The sequence below is a fragment of the Camelus dromedarius genome, chromosome 23 (genome assembly GCF_036321535.1).
Source record: "Camelus dromedarius isolate mCamDro1 chromosome 23, mCamDro1.pat, whole genome shotgun sequence".
Taxonomy (NCBI): Eukaryota; Metazoa; Chordata; class Mammalia; order Artiodactyla; family Camelidae; genus Camelus; species Camelus dromedarius.
In genome coordinates, this window is record NC_087458.1 from 24,687,053 (window position 1) to 24,708,857 (window position 21,805).

Sequence of the window (21,805 nt, forward strand, 5' to 3'; positions counted from 1 at the left end):
CTTTGGTAGCCATAAATTTGTTTTCTATGTCTGTCTGTTTGTTTTGTACATAAATTCATTTGTATTACTTTTTAGATTCCACATATAGGTGATGTCATATAATATTTGTCTTTGACTTACTTCACCTTGTATGATAATCTCTAGGCCCATTCATGTTGCTGCAAATGGCAATATTTCATTCTTTTTAATGGCTGAGTAATATCCCATTGTGTGTGTGTGTGTGTGTGTGTGTGTATCACATCTTTATCCAGTCATCTGTGGATGGACACTTAGTTTGCTTCCATGTCTTGGCTATTGTAAATAGTGCTGCTGTGAACACTGGGGTGCATGTATCTTTTTGAATTAGAGTTTTCATCTTTTTTGGATATATGCCCAGAAGTGGAATTACTGGATCATACGGTAACTCTACTTTTCGTTTTTTAAGGAGCCTTCATACTGTTTTCCATGGTGGCTGCACCAATTTGCATTCCCACCAAAAGTGTAAGAGGGTTCCCTTTTCTCCACACCTCTCCAGCATTTATTATTTGTAGACCCTTTGATGATGGCCATGCTGACTGGTGTGAGATGATACTGCAATGTAATTTTGATTTGCATTTCTCTAATAATTAGCAATACTGAGCACCTTTTCATGTGCCTGTTGACTATCTGTATGTCTTTTTGGGAGAAATGTCTATTTAGGTCTTCCGCCCATTTTTTGATTCGGTTGCTTATTTGTTTGTTATCATGTTGTATATGCCAACCTTGTAAATTATTATCTGTGGTCGTTTAAGTAATTTTCCTTCTTTCCTTCTTGCTCAGCTTTGTGGAATCCAATATTGCACACACTAAGTGTCTAAAGAATTTTGAGTAGTGTGGACAATCACACAATCCTACTTGTTGACTCATATTTGCATACATTGACATCATGCTTGTGTAACTAGAGGCCTGAGGTGTTGACTTACAAGTTCATCTTTTTGAAAATGAGTACCTACAGGTGACCTAAGTGTTAGCTGTCCCTGCATATCACAGGGCCTTTGTTTTTGCCTGCCCTCAGCCTTGATGCAAGACAGCACTTCTTGGAATTCCTAAGAAAGACTCCATTTGCATCAAAAGCATTGGCAATTTCACAGGAACAGTTGGAAAGGGATGATTAAGAGCCCAGGCCCTACAGTCTGGAGTCTGACTGCCTGAGATCAAATCCCAGCTCCACACCTTTCTGACTGAATGACGTTGGCAAAATTACTTCCCTATGTCTCAGTTTCCTCATCTCTAAAATGGGGGAGATAATGTAAATACTGTCTCAGTGTTGTAAAGATTTTTTTCAGTTAATACATGTATAGCCCTTAGAAAGTGCTGAGCACATCAAAGGGTACAATGTTAGACACATTTGTTCACCCAAATTTTTACCAAGCATTCTCCTCTCCCCCTCTGGGTGGCATCAACTGTAACTGGCTTCTATTTCTACCTCCTAAGTGACCCTGATTATGCAGAATACATGGGCTTTCTTCCAGTTTACACCTCCATCACAAACCCCAATCCATCACAATGTTCATTAAACAAAGGGCTTCCAGTTACCAGAATCCACCCTCTCCCAAAATTTGGGAGATTATTAAGAACGAAAAAGCTTTCCATCGCACAGATACAGCTCTTTCTCTTATGTTTCCAGAGCTTATTCTTATTCAGCTTCATGTCCTACTCTCCTCCTTAAAGACCTCACTTTTATTGAAGCAACTGTAATTTGTTGAGTTTGTTTTCCAAGTGCCGCCCAGACCACCTTGTGATAAACACAGACCTGTGCCACCTAGATCCCCTTACAAAGAATTTATTTGCCGATGGCTGGGAGTGCAGTCAACGGACAGCCCTCACTGTCAGCCGCTTCGTGGACTGTTTCAGCAGCACAGTCGCTTTACCCAAGCTCGTGCCAGGGAAGGGGGAGGGCGGTGCACGTCCAATGGCCGACTAAGGGAATATACAGCCCAACACAGTGCAATGTGGATGGACCATTTGCACTTCAGGGCTTCCCCATGAGCTTGGCTGAGGCTTTAGGACCTGCATAATAGTGTGACTGCTCTCTCCCCCATCGTGCTTTCATCTCCTCCCTTCCACACATGTGCATACCTGGAGCACTCCCTGGTGAACATCTGGCACACCAAATTGTGTTTCATGGTCTGCTTCTCAGAGATCGCCCCCTCCGCCCGCCCCATGTCACACTCTAAGCTTAGTGTGGTCTATAAACAGAGTGAATAACAGCTCATGTTTATTGAGCACTAAGTACGTGCCAAGCACCATGATAGGATCCATACACACAGCATCTCATTTAATTTCCATAATCCTTCAACATAACTATTAGCACTTTTATCTCATTGTTATAGGTGAGGAAACAAAGATACAAAGTTAGACTGTTGGTAACTGGCAGAGACAGAATTTGAATGCAGATCATTTGACTCCAGAACCTACATTCTTTTTTTTTAAAACATTTTTTATTGAGTTATAGTCATTTTATAACGTTGTGTCAAATTCCAGTGTAGAGCACAATTTTTCAGTTATATATGAACATACATATAGTCACTTTTTTTGCTGTGAGCTACCACAAGATCTTGTATATATTTCCCTGTGCTATACTGTATAATCTTGTTTATCTATTCTACATATGCCTGTCAGTATCTACAAATTTTGAACTCCCAGTCTATCCCTTCCCACGCCCCTCCTCCTTGGCAACCACCAAGTTTGTATTCTATGTCTATGAGTCTGTTTCTGTTTTGTATCATGTTCTTCTTCTTTTTTAATTCCACATACAAGCGATCTCATATGGTATTTTTCTTTCTCTTTCTGTCTTGTTTCACTTAGAATGACATTCTCCAGTAACATCCATGTTGCTGCAAATGGCATTATGTTGTCATTTTATGGCTGAGTAGTATTCCATTGTATAAATATGCCACATCTTCTTTATCCAGTCATCTGTCGATGGACATTTAGGCTGTTTCCATGTCTTGGCTATTGTAAATAGTACTGCTATGAACATTGGGGTGTAGGTGTCATCCTGAAGTAGGGTTCCTTCTGGATACAAGTCCAGGAGTGGGATTCCTGGGTCATATGGTAAGTCTATTCCTAGTCTTTTGAGGAATCTCCATACTGTTTTCCACAGTGGCTGCACCAAACTGCATTCCACCAGCAGTGTAGGAGGGTTCCCTTTTCTCCACAGCCTCTCCAGCATTTGTCATTTGTGGACTTTTGAATGATGGCCATTCTGACTGGTGTGAGGTGATTTGTATTTCTCTGATGATGAGTGATATTGAGCATTTTTTCAGGTGCCTATTGATCATTTGTATTTCTTCCTTGGAGAATTGCTTGTTTAGGTCTTCTGCCCATTTTTGGATTGGGTTGTTTGTTCTTTTCTTATTAAGTCGTATGAGCTGCTTATATATTCTGGAGATCAAGCCTTTGTCAGTTTCATTTGCAAAATTTTCTCCCAATCCGTGGGTTGTCTTTTTGTTTTGTTTATAGTTTCCTTTGCTGTGCAGAAGCTTGTAAGTTTAATTAGGTCCCATTTGTTTATTCTTGATTTTTTTTCTCTTGCTTGGGTAGATTGTTCTAGGAGAACATTTTTGAGATGTATGTCAGATAATGTTTTGCCTATATTTTCTTCGAGGAGGTTTATTGTATCTTGTCTTATGTTTAAGTCTTTGATCCATTTTGAGTTTATTTTTGTGTATGGTGTAAGGGAGTATTCTAGCTTCATTGATTTACATGCAGAACCTACATTCTTAACCATCATGCCACATTCTGTCCCATCATAATATCTACTTCTGAAGAAGTGAAAATGATATTAAACCATGTCTTATAAACCACAACATATAAGGGATATAAGTTAGGGAAACAGTGTATGACCTATAAGATCACTTCATTATCTGATGAAATTTATACCTCTCTATAGAGATAAAACCTGGCAAAAACATTTGAAGCTCCATTAGGAAGAATACCTCTCTAATAACAAAGGCCTACTGTGGTTCTGATTTCCAAATTTGAATGTAGGTTGAACTAGATGATATTTAAAATCTCTGTCAATGCTGATTCTGTAAAGTTGGCAAAGGTTATAATATCTGAAAATACTGTAAAGCCCAGAGTATTTTGCTTGATGTCTCCTCTGAACAAGTCTTCATCTCTTGTAGTCCATAATCCGTCCATTGTTTAATGGATGACTCAAGCTGCGTTCAAGTGATGTAATGCTTGCCACTTGAAATACAACATCTTTGTGGGCAGATTCCAATAACATCTTTCCCTTTGGAAAGTTCCCAAAGAACTAGATTTTCTGTCTCTAACTGGTAGGTTCCAAAGACCAAAGGTTTGCTCCTCTGAAATGTTTTTATTAGCCTCGGATAAGCAGATTGACAGACACAGAGGGAGTGAAGTACCTTCGTGTTCAGGAAACATAGCTGGCTTCCTGTCTCTGACTTCACCTCTAAGTTTTTATTGTTACTGAGTCAGCAGCTCTGCTCTTTGAGTCACGTGTGTTATTTCTGAAGTAGCCCTTTTACCCTTGCTATTTTTTCTGAGATCAATGTGTAATAGCTGGTTGGACTATAGGTTTAGGTCAGATTTAGTTCTAAGCAACTAAACTTTTGCCCTTGTATCATATTATTTCCTTCCTGTAGAAAAGGACAGAAACATCAAATGTCACAGCTATCTCAAGATCTGCCTTAAATCTTTCATGGAGTGTGCAGGGAGGAATATATATATATAATGTCTGGTGCCTTTCATCTGAGTTCTCCAAATGCTTTGCTGGCATTATCTAATAACAAATACGTATGTGTGTGTGTGTATATACATATATATATATATATATATATATATATATGTATATACACACATATATATATATAGCTAAAAATTACCTTTTATTATGAAATAAAATATACATAACACAAATAAGAGGGATGGATGGATGGATGAGGCTAATATAACTCTTATAGCTATAGCTGTCTCCCACAATTAGAAAGCTGATTAAGTGCCTTTTTATTTGTTTCAAATCTTAAACATAAGCATATGAGTTTAAACAAACGAACAAACCAACATAAAACGAATCAAATCCTGGTCTCCTGGTTTCTTCAAAGTATTAGCTTTCCTCAAAACAACACAAACAGCACAATGAAGTTAAAATATATAAAAGAGTATAAATAGAAATTAATAAACCCCAAAAGCAGTTGAACAGGAACAGTTTGGAACTAAGGTGCTGGGATAATCAGCAACCCTGCTGAAGTCCATTTTTCAGACACTGTGAGGTCATGCTTCAGATAACAAAATACTTCTGGCGCCTTTCATCTGAGTTCTCCAAATGCTTTGCTGACATTATCTAATAGCAAATATTGTTACCCCCATTTTATAGGCGGAGAAACTAAGATACTAAGAGATTAACTAACATGCTTAAGCGTGCACAACGAGTTGGTGATGGAGCCAGAAATTTATTTCAGGAATCTAATCTACTTTTCTGTTTATATCACTAGGTCAGCTTTCCAGACACCAAAAGACATTTATTGATGTAATATTTTTCAGTTGAAGTACAGTCAATTATGATGTGTCAATTTCTGGTGTACAGCACAATGTCCCAGTATTGGTGTAAATTTGTATTAAATGCACTTTTAAAACTGATATCTTCTGTAAACAATTCAGTGAAAATGCTTTTGTTTTAGGTCATGGCTGCTTTTTGTGGGAGAAATTTAAGAAGTGATTTAAAAATAAATTCTCCCGGATTCAAAAGAGCATCTACATTAGGTTCGGTTTATTTAGTAGAACCCATTTTAGCTATCTAATAGAGAATTTATGTCAGTTAAGGTCCAATGTCCTTGTGGTTATTTTGTATTTGTGTCATATATTATTTTTGATAGGGGGCATGGACAGAAGGGGTCTAGGAATTATTCTATACTTTCTATCCCCACTCAATTCAGAATTGTCCCTGAAATTTCTGTAATCTCTATGGGAACATATGATGGGAGGAGGGCATGGCTTTTGGTTATTGTCCTTTCTCAAGAATGTTATTCAATTTTTCACACTAGTCCTAATCTCCAGGCTCCTATAAGTCTCATACAGTCTGCCTCGAACTCAAACTTGTCAATGCATAATTGATATTACTACTTCTGACAAAAATCACAAATGTAAATTGTTTATATTCTACTAATATCAAATAATTGTGCTAAAAGTAAACTATTCACAGGACAAAAAAATTTTTTTTGTAGTATTAACTGCCTGTTAAACTCTAACTACATTTCAAAATGGAGAACTAGTCAATTTCTCCTTCATTTTGGCCTGAACTCAGGATTCAAGTCGCTGACAGGGGATCAAGGCCAGAGAGCTGCACATAAACATCTGGAGATGTACACTTCCATTGTCACCTGTGTGTGCGGGCTAAAGGTGACTAAAGAGCTGGGGGAAAGAGAGGGATTATGAACTCAGCAAACACAAGTATTTCTCACTTAGTCACTCACAGCGTTTTTGTTCAGCCAAAGCACAGAAATCCACATCCCAGGGTTCTTTCCAAAGGGCACCTAACTGCTTTGAGCAGCCACACCGTGTAGTGGAACAGGACGTGTTCTGGATTCAGAAGATGGAGATTCCAGGGCTAGCTCTCCCACTCTCCAACCTGTGACTGAGAGCAAGCCACCTCACCTTTCTGAGCTGCAACTTCCTCGTCTCTGAAAGAAGGGGTGATGCTAATACATCTCAGGTTTTGATGAGAATTAAACAAGACAATGGGTGTGAATAATAGAAGTTATTAGAGGTTATACGAGAGTTATTTACATAGTATACGCTATATAAATACATATACTAGTTATATAAAATATACATATGTTAGTTATAATATAACCCCTTAAATATGTGAAGTAATTGTCAGCATGTGTTGGATCAGTATATATGGTTGCTTTGCACAAATTTTTCAATTCATGCTTAATATATACAATCACTTATATTTCTAAAACCAGCTACCTCTTCACCTACACTCATTTCTGCCCATCAGTTTTTCTGTCAGACAGTTCCAGCTGCTTTTGCCCGCTTATAATATTTTGTGGACCTTCTGTTCATGCACTAGGATTTGTAACCAAAAGCTCACATGTTCTCATTTCTTGTTCAACAGGTGGGAAGCATCCAATCCCGGGATTCCAGGAGTGTTTTTAGTGGCTGATAAGCCTCATTAAAACCCGTGGGTCTTCTTCCCAGCTGCTTTTTTCTATTTTCAGAATGGCAGCAGAAAATGTCCTGTCAAGAGTTTAAAACTTTCCACCACCTGTAAATAGGATGGTTTACCTCTTACAAAGCATAACCTGGTTTGGTCACATATAGCCTAATTGTGACTCATATTCAGGTTTTTTTTTTTTTTCCAGTTGCTGCTGTCTTGCTATAAGATGTTCCATTGCACATTTCATTTGTATTATTAGTGCATAAATCAGCACTGAAACCCAGAGGTGCTCTAAGGAGCGATGTTTTTCTTTTTTATCAGTGTTCTAAGAAACAGGGCTTGCTTTAGTACAGTAAAGGGATTACCATGTCTGCTAGCTAAGCAATTTACAAGCAATGCCAATAGGGAAAATATCAAAAAGAAGGCATTCAAAATTAAAGGAGACTGATCTTTGAAGATTCATGGAGATTAAACTCAGGAAAATGTAATTTTTAAAGCTTGGGAACATTTCAAAATCACATATTTTAGATGTACTCTTTTTAAATATAAAACTTAATTTGTGGAAAATGGGAAAAGCTTAGTACTTAGATTTAAATACATTGGTTGTCTCATTCACAAATCTTGTTGAGGAAATTTAGAAGATGGGAGAAAATCATAGCAATAAAATCATCAAAAGTCAGCCTCACCCTAATCCAGATCTGCTCCCCAACACCAGAGTTTATCATTTTTATGCACTGCTATACATTTGTATATATACATGTATCCACAGAATACATATAGCATCATTTTATTTTTTATCTACATAAAAGTCAGACTGCAGGCATCTGTTTAAGCAAGTTGCTTTTTTACACTCAACAATGCTTTTATTAAACAATGTTTTTGAGTTGGACCTGTTGTTTCCAATGTCTCACAGTTGCTACAATAAATGAATCTATGAGTCTAATCCATTATATTAAAAAAAAAAAAAAGTCACCCTCTGTTTTGTGCTAAATCCTGGTTTGCTCTTGACCTTTCCAGAAATAGAGGAAGGAAGAAACTCTCCAACCCCATTGCCTGGCTCTATTCCAAGAGCACTTCAGCCCTCATCTTATGGGAGGGATTAGCCACCAAAAGTGAAATGTGGATTTGAAGCAATTTTCCAGATAACTCAATATCCCCAAAGCTGCTTTGATCTGAACAACCAGATATTTAAGAAGTGGATTTTATTTTGCCTTAGACTTCCAGCTAGCTCTCCTAGTCTACTTCATTGATGGAATGAATTCATCCATCCATCCATTCAATGAGTTTTTATTAACTGTTAGAGCTAAATGCTTAGCACTGTGTTAAACAAGCCTACATTTTTTTGTGACTACAAAGAAGGGCATGCTCTTTGTGAAGGGCGTGTTTGTCCTCTTCATGTCAACTTTACACAGAACAGGATGTACTTCCTAAATCCTAGCTACCTTTAGCAACCACTATGAGCCAATAACTCAAAAACAGGATGGGAGAAAGTGCAGGTCCTACCACTGATTTAACTGTTTGCCTGATAGTTCCAACCCACCTTCAAGTTATATCCTATACCTCAAAGATACATATATACCCTAAAACCAGAATCTCTGCTAATGGTAGGTCCATCCAGGTTAAATTCCTTGTTTTAGAATCATAAGGCAAGCCAGTAAGAGTAGAAGGTTTGGAATCAAATGTAAGTTGAATCAACAATGCCCTGCTACTCGGATATGAAAATTTCCAGTCCTTGTAAATGCTGAAGTATTTTATCACAAGGTTTTCATTCTCAGCAACTGGTTTGTGCAAAATGAATATTAATTTCATTTATAGATTATTTGGAGTGGGGATTTTAAGATTTTTTTTTAGTGTTAGAAAATAAATTTCCAGACCATCCCAAAATAAGTTTGTGCTTGTTCAGATTTGTTTGCTGCTTATTCATTTAGCTGCAATGTATGTTGAAAATCTCTCTGATCTCTTTCCTAAGAGCTGTATCTTAATTTCCCACACAGGGATAAATCTTTCACCTAGCAATAAGGCAGAAACAATCTGTTCTAGTATTTACCTAATAAAAGATTGTAAGTAAATTGAGTAAAGTAAAAGAATCTTTTAATTTTACTAGACCCTGCTTAATGAGAATTTCTTTTCTTCCAAGCTATGGGTTTCTGCAATGGTCAGGTAATTTTTCACATTTAAGAAGAGTGAGATTCTGAGCCACTGATGAGCTCAAATCCTAGTTCCTCTTTTTCAGTGAGGTAGACAAACACTGCTGCCTTATTGGTGTATTCTAACTGTGACTTGAATGGCTGAATTCTCAGTGAACTTCAAGGTACATATTTATGTTGTGTATTTCTGACCAGCAATGGACCTCACCGTGTGCCCTCTCGCAGAATGTCAAAATCTCAGGGCAATTCCTCTGAGCTGAGTCATGGTCTCAGGACTGAGCAGCATCCATCATGAGGAACACAATGTTGCTGGGCACAGACTTATACCTGCAGGTTTATCCAGTGAAGAATGGATTCTACTGAGGTGGTCGAGTGCATTCTTAACAAAGGCAGATTCTTGCCGTGTTTTTCTTCTAGGACTGTTAGGATGATGAAACAAATGGGCCAAAGCCAACTGCAAGCACTGCAATAGGGATTATACCTAATTCTCAGCTGGTGTCTAACTAGTTTGCACTGGTTTGGTTGTTTAAATATTAAAACAGTTCTGCACTAGTTGCTAAATAACTGCTGTCCCTTAGCAAACTGATTCTCAAGATCTAACAACTAAGGAATTTATCCTCAGCCCAAAAGCAGTGTGGGATGGGAGGGGGGCTCTGACTCTGCTCGATTCTGATTGGCTCCAAACCTTACTGCACATTATAGTTTTAGTATCACTCCTGCCTAAAAAAATGTGAAAATAAAAGTGAATGACATAACAAATGCTAGCCACAGTACCCAGATATTTGATCAAATACAAGTCTACATATTACTACGAAAGTATTTTTCAGATGAGATTAACAACAAATCAGTAGATTCTGAGTGAAGCAGATCACCCTGCATCATGTGGGGTGGGCCTCATCTAATCAGTTGAAGGTCTTAAGTGAAAACAGACAGGTCTCACAAAGAAGGAATTCTGCCAACAGACTGCCTTTGAACTGAAGCTGCAACATCAACTCTTTCCTAGGTCTCCAGCCTGCTTGCTTACTATCAGGTGTTGGACTTGCCAGCCTCTGCAACTGTGTGAGTTAATTCCTTATAATAAATCTCTCTCTCTATGTGTCTCTCTGTCTCTCTCTTCCACTCTCTTGATATATATATATATACACACACACACACACACACACACATACACATATGTAATAATACATAAAATATGCATATATTTATAGACATTTTATTAAATTTTTATTTTTATATTTTAATATATATGTGTGTGTATATATACATATATATACACACACACATCCCATTCATTCTATTAGACTCTGACCAACACAGATCAGGACTGGAATCATCACCTTCTCATGTGTCTGGTGCTTAATGCCGGAAAGACTATTAAACCACTGCGCACAGGAAGACCTGAGGCTCTGTGGGCATCTCTCTGTATCTCTACGTGGTCTTCCAGCATGGGCAGGTTAAACTGGACTTTTTGTGTGTGTGTGAGATAAGGATTCCCAAGGCTTATGTCCCTAGAGACTGAGCACCAAGCAGAATCGATATTGCTTTTTATGACCTAACCTCTGAAATCACATTGTATCACTTCTGCTGTACTCTATCGGTAGAGGCAGTTACAAAGTTCCATCTAAGTTCAAGAAGAGGGACCCAGACCCCACCTCTCAACAGAGGAATGCCAAGATCCCAATATAAGAAAAGCATGTAGGATGAAATACATTGTTGCAGCCATTTATGGAAAATACTACCTGCAACATTAACATTAACATTTTAAACTTCTGAAAAATTTTTAATTTTATTCAAAATCATTAATACTTGATTGTCCACTTATTGACCATGCTTTTTTTCTTCTTGACTTGAAATGGCTATTTTATTATTAGAGAAATATATACTTAAAAACCTAACTTCCAGTTTTTCCAGTTTTGTATCTTGATTTTTTTTTTTAAAGTCTTAAGAAGTAAGCCAAAGTGAAACTAAAAACTTTTCACGTGACCTTTAGGCCTAGAAGATTTTTGACAAAAGAAGGTGTAATAATGCAATTAATAGGGAGAGAGGGTATAGCTCAGTGGTAGAGAGCATGCTTTGCATGCTCAAGGCCCAGGTTCAATCCCCAGTACCTCCATCAAAAAAATAAATAAACCTAATTATCTCCCTCTCCCCCAGCCAAAACAAATGAATACAATTAATAAATGCCACATAAGACACTTTAATGTTTGGCTTGAGCTAATCAAAATGTGGACAGTGTTAGCATTATCTTTGAGTCTCTTTTCAGTTAGAACCAGCTGTACAGCTTTTGCATGGACACATCTTTCTCTCACAAAAATGTGGGTAGAGGAGAGGCTCGCTGAGGCGATGATGTGACCTCTCTTTGCTGGTATGGGACAGTAGCTTTGAGTCAGGAGATAGTCAAGTTAATTCCACACTAGTATCCCCTAGGTACCTGAACTGTGGCTAATTTACCCCCAGGGAAGTTACTGCTGCTTTTTCTTAGATAATGAACTCTTTTCTTGGCTTAAAATGATGAAAAGAATGCCTGTACTTTTCTTGTCCAGTGTTGCAAAGTTGAAGAGTTTCTTGAGCCCCAGTTTTGTAGGATACCATTTCTACTGAGTGAAATTGCCTGCTTGTGCTCAAAATTTTACTTTCATCTTGCTGTTCTTCCTACTGTTCCCCACATAGATTTTTAAATTCTTGTTTATTTTTATGTTTAAAATGTATTATTTAACATTTTGGATGTAAAAGAGCAATGAAGAACAATAGTATAAACATCCATATATCCAAACCCAGCTTGAAAAATAAAGCATTATCAATGCATTAAAGTTTCCTGGGTTCATTCCTATCACATACTGATTCCCCTTCTGCTCCCTCAGAGGTAACCACATTTCCAAATTTAGTATATTTTATATCTTGGTATTTAAAAATGTTTTACTACATTTGTATGTATTTTTTTAAACTTTTTTTTTATTGAGTTATAGTCAGTTCACAATGTTGTGTCAATTTCCAGTGAAGAGCACAATTTTTCAGTTATACATGAACATACATATATTCGTCATTGTATTCTTTTTCGCTGTGAGCTACCACAAGATTTTGTATATATTTCCCTGTGCTATACTGTATAATCTTGTTTATCTATTCTATATATGCCTGTCAGTATCTACAAATTTTGAACTCCCAGTCTATCCCTTCCCACCCCTCTCTTCCTTGGCAACCACAAGTTTGTATTCTATGTCTATGAGTCTGTTTCTGTTTTGTATTTATGTTCTTTTTTTTTTTTTAAGATTCCACGTATAAACAATCTCATATGGTGTTTTTCTTTCTGTTTCTGGCTTATTTCACTTAGAATGACATTCTCCAGGGACATCCATGTTGCTGCAAATGGCATTATGTTGTCGGGTTTTATGGCTGAATAGCATTCCATTGTGTAAATATACCACACCTTCTTTATCCAGCCATCTGTTGATGGACATTTAGGCTGTTTCCATGTCTTGGCTATTGTAAATAGTGCTGCTATGAACATTGGGGTTCAGGTGTCTTTTTGAAGTAGGGTTCCTTCTGGATATATGCCCAGGAGCGGGATTCCTGGGTCATATGGTAAGTCTATTCCTAGTCTTTTGAGGAATCTCCATCCTGTATTCCACAGTGGCTGCACCAAACTGCATTCCCACTAGCAGTGAAGGAGGGTTCCCTTTTCTCCACAGCCTCTCCAGCATTTGTCATTTGTGGACTTTTGAATGATGGCCATTCTAGCTGGTGTGAGGTGATTTGTATTTCTCTGATGATGAGTGATATTGAGCATTTTTTCAGGTGCCTATTGATCATTTGTATTTCTTCCTTGGAGAATTGCTTGTTTAGGTCTTCTGCCCATTTTTGGATTGGGTTGTTTGTTCTTTTCTTATTAAGTCTTATGCGCTGCTTGTATATTCTGGAGATCAAGCCTTTGGCAGTTTCATCTTTTGCAAAAATTTTCTCCCATTCTGTAGGTTGTCATTTTGTTTTGTTTATGGTTTCCTTTGCTGTGCAGAAGCTTGTAAGTTTAATTAGGTTCCATTTGTTTATTCTTGTTTTTATTTCTCTTGCTTGGGTAGACTGCCCTAGGAGAACATTTTTGAGATGTGAGATAATGCTTTGCCTATAGTTTCTTCAAGGAGGTTTATTGTATCTTGTCTTATGTTTAAGTCTTTGATCCAATTTGAGTTTATTTTTGTGTATGGTGTAAGGGAGTGTTCTAGCTTCATTGATTTACATGCTGCTGTCCAGTTTTCCCAACACCATTTGCTGAAGAGATTGTCTTTATTCCATTGTATATTCTTGCCTCCTTTGTCCTTTTGAAGATTAGTTGACCAAAAGTTTATGGGTTCATTTCTGGGCTCTCTATTCTGTTCCATTGGTCCATATGTCTGTTTTTTGTACCAGTACCATGCTGTTTTGATTACTGTAGCTCTATAGTATTGTCTGAAGTCTGGGAGAGTTATTCCTCCAGCTTCTTTCTATTTATTCAGTAATGTTTTGCCAATTCTAGGTCTTTTGTGGTTCCATATAAATTTTATTATGATTTGTTCTAGTTCTGTGAAATATATCCTCAGTAATTTGATAGGGATTGCATTAAATCTGTAGATTGCCTTGGGCAGTGTGACCATTTTAACAATATTGATTCTTCCAATCCAGGAGCATGGGATAGCTTTCCATTTTTTAAAGTCTTCTTTAATTTCCTTCATCAATGTTTTATAGTTCTCTGTGTATAAGTCTTTCACTTTTGTATGTATTTTTAAATAAGCTATACCAATATTACACATTTTTAAGCTTTATGGAAGAAATATCACATATATATCCTTTGTATTTGCTTTTGCTAAACTATATCTGTGAGATTTATCCCTTAACTTACTTTAATTGCTGCTTAGTATTTCATTGTGTGAATATTCCCCAGCTTACTTACCCATTCTCCTACTGATAGACCTATTATTTCCTGTTTTTGAGATTATAAGCCACACTTTCATAAAATCTCTTCTATTTGTCTCTTTGTGCACTTGGGTTTCTTCCAGAAGTTAACTATTTAATACGAGAGTGGGATGAGATAAGGATCTTGTATCAGAATATAAATCAACATACCTCTTCTTTCATCAAGAAAATCTTATCTCACAGCATTGTAAAATGACTATTACTCAATAAAAAAATGTTTAAAATGTAAAAAAAAAAAAAGGAAAGTCTTATCTCAAAAAAACAAGTCAGCTCCCCTAAGCAGTGTGCTTAGTGATGTAGTTGATTTACATCCTTGCACAAGCTCTTTATCTTATTGCGGTCCAGTAACAACGAGTTTGAGAATATGGACCATTTTCAGTGAAATTGTTGGGTCATAGGCACATCTTCAGCTTGACTGCATATCTGCAAACCGTTCTCCCAAATTGTTGCACCACTTTACACAGTTATCAGAAGTGAATAAAAATTCCCATTGCTTCACATCTCTGCCAATATGTGGTATTATCAGACTTTTAAGTTTTTGCCAGTATGGTGGGTGTGAAATGTTTTCATATTATGGTTACATTTTGTCTTTTCTTGATTGCTAGTGATATAGAGCATCTTGCCATTTAGAAAAAAATTTTAATTATTTTGTATTGACATATAATTGGCATATAACACTGTATTAGTTTTAGGCGCACCATATAGTTATTTGGTATTTGTATCTATTGTGAACATACAGTATTTGTGTATCTCTGACTGATTTCACTTAGCATAATGCGCTCAAGTTCCATCCATATTGTTGCAAATGGTTGCCACTTTCACAAATTGGTTTTTACACCAGAAATTGACACATTGTAACTGATTATACTTCAACTAAAATTTTTAAAAAATTGGTTTTTATTAATCACTGAACTTTTCTGGACTATTACTACTAATCTTTAATTTTTTCTTTATTCTTTAATTCCTTTTTCCAAAGGCAGACCACGTCTGCTTATTGCTTTTTTAATCTCCTTCTTCTCTTGCTTTCGCCACTGTCAATCATTCCATTCTTGCCTGTGGAATGTTATTGATGCACCTATGACTGACTTTCTGCTTTTCTAACTCCTCTGTCACTCTCTGCTGGCTCAAGTTCTCTCAGGAGCTCTACTTTTGGTAAAGGTCATGTAACTGCATGCTGAATAAGCAAGACTCAGGGTTGTGATAATAAAAGCCACTTTATTTTTTCTACTGCTGTCATGTATCTGTTCTGTGAGGGAGATCCTTCTTTTACTCCCAGATAAAACTCAGGAAGTTCCCATGATTTTTCTGATTAGCTAGCAGAAAGTCTTAAAGCACATTAGCTAACAAACACAATGCTAATTCAGTAATAAAATGTCTAGCCCAAGATATGAATCAACATTTCTGTCTTTACCCAGAGGTGTGACTTCTACCCTCTCCTATGGCGGGCTTCCTGCATTTGCGCTGGCTCCTTCCAGGGAGGGAGCAAGGTCCTTCTTTTCCTTTTCTGTCTGGACTATCTGCCTTTCCTCCGGTTTGCTAATTACAACTGCCGCCCTACCCAGGGTGGAGGGCAGGAAGTTGAGGAGGCTGGGAAGAGCTGTAAGTCTTACAAGAACATTCTCACCTGACTGGTACTGTTGGAAGAAGGATGTTTAAAGCCAATTCTTTCTCTTGGAGTATTTCCTTGGGTTCTTTAAAGGTCCTCCTGCCTGGCTGCTGCAGCTGCAACTCCCTGGGTGTGTGCATTGCCTCCCCTTCAGCTGGCCACTCCCAACGTCCCCACATTTTGGGTTCTCAGACAAATACTCTTTTTCCTCTGGGTTCCACTCACTCAAGCCGCCCTCTTGGGAGGATTCCTTCCACTTTAATTTTTTTCTTAGAGGAAAATCCTATTCTTTATTTTAAAATATTTATTTTTTGAATGGTTAGTATATTCACATTTTTTAGTGACAAGTTGCTCTAGTAACCCAAAGAAGTGAAGGAGAAAGTGGCTGCCTCACCACCCAGATACTGATTTGTTCAGATGTTTCAGTGCCTCAAGATACAATAAAGCCATGAACATTTTCTTTAAAAAAAAGTTCAAAATTTTAAAAGTATAACAGAGTACAACTGCGTGGGGGGAGCTCAAGTGGTAGAGCGCATGCTTAGCATGTATGAGGTCCTGGGTTCAATCCCCCGTACCTCCATTAATAAATAAATAAATAAACAAACAAACAAACAAACCTAATTACCTCCTCCTCACCATCCCCCCCCCAAAAAAAACCCACAGTGACGTATCACCTCACATCTGTTAGAATGGCTAAGCGATAGCAAGTGCTGATGAGGATGTGGAGAAAAGGGAACACCTGTATGCTGTTGGTGAATATGTAAATTCAGTGCAGCCACTACAGAACACAGGATGGAGTTTCCTCAAAAAATTAAAAACAGAACTACCATATGATCCAGCGATTCCACTTCTGGGTATTTATCTGAGGAAAATGAAAACAGTTAACTCGAAAAGATATATGCACCCCCATGTTCATTGCTGCATTATTTACAGTAGCCAAGATGTGGAAACAAATTGTATGTCAACAGATGACTGGTTTAAAAAAAAATGTGGTACACACACACACACGAGAATATTATTCAGCCATAAAAAGAATGAAATCTTGGCATTTGTGACAATATGGATGGACCTTGAGAGTGTTATGATAAATGAATGAGTCAGACTGAGAAAGACAAATACTGTATGATCTCACTGATACATAGAACCTAAAAACAAAAACAAAAGAAAAACTAAACTCATAGATACAGAGGACATATTGATATCTGCCAGAGGTGGGGAAGTGGGAGTGGGAGAAACGGTGAACGGAATCAAAAGGTACATACGTCCAGTTACAAAATAAATAAGAAGTCGTGGAGTTGTACAGCATGGTAACTACAGTTAATAATACTATATTGCATATTTGAAAGTTGCTAAGAGAGTAAATCTTAAACCTTCTCATCACAAGAAAAAAAGATTTTATAACTATGTATGGTGATGGACATTAACTAGATTTATTGTGGTGATCATTTTGCAATATGTACAAATATCAAGTCATTATGTTGTACACCTGAAACAAATATAATGTTGTGTGTCAATTATATCTCAACTTAAAAAGCAACGATGAAATTAAAAATTGCGACTTAATATCCCTGCTAATAGCAGTCAAATATGGTTAAATGCTGCCTTTATAGGTATTCCTATTCTCCTTTTGCTCTATAGATTTGCTGTCACAGACACTTCTCTGACCAATATTACCTTGGCTTGTGTGCTCATGTGCACACACTTACACACACACAAATATTTATATACATGAAGATAAATGACTATGTTCCTATTTTCTTGTCAAAGTTCTTGTTGATAAATTTTAGTTTTTCCATAATTCTGCTCCTTACAACACTAAGTGCCTTATAAAATTCAAGACTAAGACAAAAGACTGAATCTAGAAAAAGAAAGTAACCCCCCAAACCCAACCTTAAATTTGGTGTCTGCATAGTTTGTTAGAATTGAAGGGAGATTGCAGTCTGAATGGTTGAATTTATTATTGAAAAGGTGGTGGACAAGATTACAGATCAGATTTGACACCTAGGCTTGACATTTCAATAGAGATGTCTTCAGCCAATCCTGACACATAATTTCATTCAATTAAGTTCAGATTGTGAATGACACCACCATACCTGTATCTCTATTTCTCAATTTGTTATGTCTAGAGATCAACGTCAGGTTTCACATTCTCAGGAGAGAAAGCATGTAGCTATTCACCCCAAGTTTAATTAAATCCAACAAACATCCAATTTAATTCAACAAATATTGAGTGCCTAGTTAATGCAAGGCACATATTCAGCTTATAAAAAATAGTAAAATAACCAATATTTTTGAGCAAGTACTATGCATGTCAAGTACCATGCTATGTTCTTTACAAGTGTTGTTTCTTTTAATCCTCACAAAACTTTATGGAGGAGTAGGTACTGTTGTAATCTCTACTATATAGAAGTGGAAACTGAGGCACAAAGAGGTTAAGAACCTTGACCAAAGTTATTTGATTTGACCCAGGCCTACTTGACTACAAAGTTTATGTTCTTAATCCATTGTGAAGGAGACAATTAGGGCTTTACAGTTGAATGTGACAAAGATGTGTAAGATAAATGCAGAACTATTGATGGGAGATACACACAGCATTGTGGAGTTCAGGGGCACACTGAGTACCTGTAAAGTATGAACAGTCATGGAATTTTTCCTGTAGTAGGTAGCTTTTGAGAGAAGATGGGAGGGAAATAGCTCAGTGGTAGAGCACATGCTTAGCATGCATGAGATCTGGGGATCAATCCCTAGTAACTCCATTAAAAAGAAAATAAAGAAAAGAAAAGAAAGGGATAGAACTTAACGTGTTTGAGGTATTTTCCAGGCAAAGGAGAGGGCAAAGATCAACACAAGATATAAGAGGTGGAAATTGTGCAGAGGCTGATATGAGGGTAACATTGCTCCCCACACAGTGACAGGAAACTTTGGTGTTTTCTTTGTTGCTCAGGAGGTAGCATGAAGGTGAAAAAATATAAATAGCCTTTGGAGTAAGGAAGACCTCAAATGTTATATCCTCCTTCTACTGATGGTATAATATTAGGAAAATTAAGTTTTTCAGAACCCATTTTCTCTTTTTAAAAAAGTGAGTATAATACTTAATAAGATGGTTGTATAAATTCAATAAAATAACATATGAAAATCATCTAACCCAATGTTTTACATAGAAAAGTTGGGGGAAACCTAAATAATTCTTTCCTTTTGTTGTTTTTCTTGCTACCATTTGCATCACTGGGATACCCACATTTCCTGTTCTTCTCTCCAGCATTGCTTCCTGGGAACACCGTACACATTTTACGTATGTGCAGGATTTTTGTACATCAATTTACCTCTTATTCAGGCACAGCTGTAGGGCCTACATAGAGGGGGCCTTCCGCTTTTATTGGTAAGAGCCACTCGACAAGCATTTATTGAGCATCTACAATGTTCCAGTTACTGTGCTAGGCCCTGGTGGGGTATAAAGAGAGAGACAGAGGGAGAGAAAAAAGAGTCAGGATGAGAAACAGTCTCTGGATAAAGAACTACATGAGTTCAGAAGGTGGAGGAAAGTGATGGGTGGAGACCTTTGGTGCAGTGAGCACCTAATGGAAGGTAGCACTATTTGCTGAAGAGATGTCATTCAAGCCAAGTCTTGACAGATGACAGAATTCGCCCCGCAGAGACTGGGGAAAGACGATAAAGATACTGGAAGAGATGGTGATCACAGACTCTCCTAATGCACAGTTATATCAATGCCAATACCTAACAGGAGGAAACTCCTTTTTACTTTCTGTGGAATCTTAAGCCATTAGACAGAGTGCATGCTGAACAGAATTGTAACCCTCGCGAATAAAACGGCCACAGTGACAGCACTGGGTAACTGCCGCAGCCGCAGAGCTGCGATTACTCTGAAACTGGAGTAAAGATTTATTTGAACGACAACTGGTGAAACATCGTAAACTCTGAGAAGCTGCAATTTTTCAGACTTCGAGTTCATTCTTGTCACAACCCCAGTTTGTTGTTGGTTTTTTTTTTCCGACCGGGGGTGAAATGCGCAGACAGAAGGCCCAATTAGCGTCAGATGAAAGAAGGCCGGGGGGAGGTCTCCACTGCGGATCTACTTTGGCTCCTCCCGAGTCCTGCAAGGCTCAAACTTCGCCACACCAAACATGGCGCCCTCAAAGTCCTTCTTGTTTTATCTCATACTCGCCTTTTGGCCACACTCAACATGGCCCTAACCGAAGGTTGCATTCCTGTGGAATGGTCTCGGGACAGTTCTCGCGAGGTTTGCCCGGACCCCGACTGCTCCCGCCCTGCCTCGCGCCGCCGCCACCGCCACTGCCGCCGGCGCCGCTCCTCCTCCGTGTCAGTTGTTGGGCTGTAATGGCGACTGGGCCGCCGCTGCCGAAGTGACTCCCGGGTGGGGGAGCCGGGCCAGACCTGCGCCAGAGGGAACTGCAGAGAGCCGCAGCTCAGGGGGTGGCTTGCTGTGGGGGAGGGGAGGCAGCCTTTCTGCCTCTCCTTCTTTCTCTGCAGCCCGGCGGATCCCGGGAGCCGGTGCGAGGCGGGCACCCGGTGCGTCCCCGGAGCGGGGAGGCCAGGCCGGGCAGCCCTGGGGCCGGTCGGGGCGGCGTCACTGCACCCTCCGCCAGGCCCCGCGGGATGCACCGTGGGAGCCGAGGGCGGAGGTGACACTCTCAGGTGAGCTGCGGGAGGACCTGGCAGGGACCGCGGACACTCGCTTAGCCTCCGCTGCCTCTGTCCGCGGTCCCGGGTCCCTGGCGGCGGCGAAAGAGGCGGGGCGGGGCGCGGGGAACCCTGGCCCAGCCTGGCGTCCCCTCTCGGAGAGCCTCCCTGGGTCCTGAGCCTTTGCTGGGAGAGCCGTTCTGAGACTTGGGTTTCGGGTCCCACCGGTGCCTGCCGTAGACGGGATTTCCTTCCTTACCTGCCACTGCCTGTCCCCCTTCCCCCGCCCCTCCTCTGGTCTGCAGAAGATGTGAGATACCTCTCGCTGTTGGTCTCCGGAGAACTGTCCCTTCTTCATTGGAGATCAGGCATATTTTGGGAAATTCCGGGGAACTGGCTCCAGTGGCAGGGATGACTAGTTTCTGTTCCTTTTTGTTGGAGATAAACAGTCTCAAGTATAGGGAAAACTTTGATCTTTTGCTCCAGTCTAGTAGTTGCTGTGTATAGTCTAGCATTTATTCACAGGTGAATTAGGGGGCGATTTAAAAAGCTTGTACTCTTTGAAAGTTGTCAGTTTTTCCCACCGCCCTTTTAAAAGTGTAGCCCAGCATGCTAAGTAATATTTAGCTAATGTCACAAACATGGTTTGGAATTTAGCTGGATTTTCGGATAGGGTGTTGCACATAGTATAGATTTTCATATGCTTAGTGTAGTAACAAATCCTTCATATAGGAAAAAAACATGTTGTCAGAAATAGTAATCAGTATCCATGTATGTACTCCACCTGATTTGTTTTGATGGTGATCCTTGTTTTGAATTTGGAAAAGTCGTTAATGGTTAGGTTGCCATGTTAACGATACCTCCTCCAGCCCTGTATTTTAAGGGATTTAAAGGAATGGCTGTCTTAGGCAGATCTGGTAACAACTTGAAAAGCTTTGCAGAAATAGTGATAAAATATTGAAAGCTGCTCTCCATTTAACAAAATTTTCTTAGTTTAAAATACTGTTTTTAAGCAAGGCAATGTGCTGGTGATAACATGAGCGTGTGACTTTGGGAGATTTGTTATTAGACCTGTGGTAGAAGTTACTTTAAGCCCTTGGGCGTGTAATAATTAGTTTTGGTGTGCTAAATTGACAAACTCCACTCAGTGTAATAAAATAAGTCTGAACCACTGAACCGTCATTGCACTGGATTTAAGATACTTGAATCAGAAAAATAAACATCAAGCTAGAATACATTGTATGTGTGGATAAATACATGTGTATCTCATCTTTTCATAGTGAGTAGCAGGGCTTTTGT

General features: G+C 38.7%; 1 protein-coding gene across 5 annotated transcripts in view; it reads left to right on the forward strand.

Annotated features, from left to right (window-relative positions):
- Positions 1–20,189: 20,189 nt before the first annotated feature.
- Positions 20,190–21,805, forward strand: part of CEP350 (centrosomal protein 350) — a 122,656-nt gene continuing 121,040 nt past the window's right edge. For 4 of the 5 annotated variants that reach the window (XM_031435663.2, XM_031435665.2, XM_010992911.3 and 1 more), the window contains exon 1: positions 20,190–20,521. The gene's annotated coding sequence lies outside the window, so the exon portion shown is untranslated. The remainder of the gene's footprint in view (positions 20,522–21,805) is intronic. The other variant, XM_010992912.3, reaches the window with a different exon arrangement.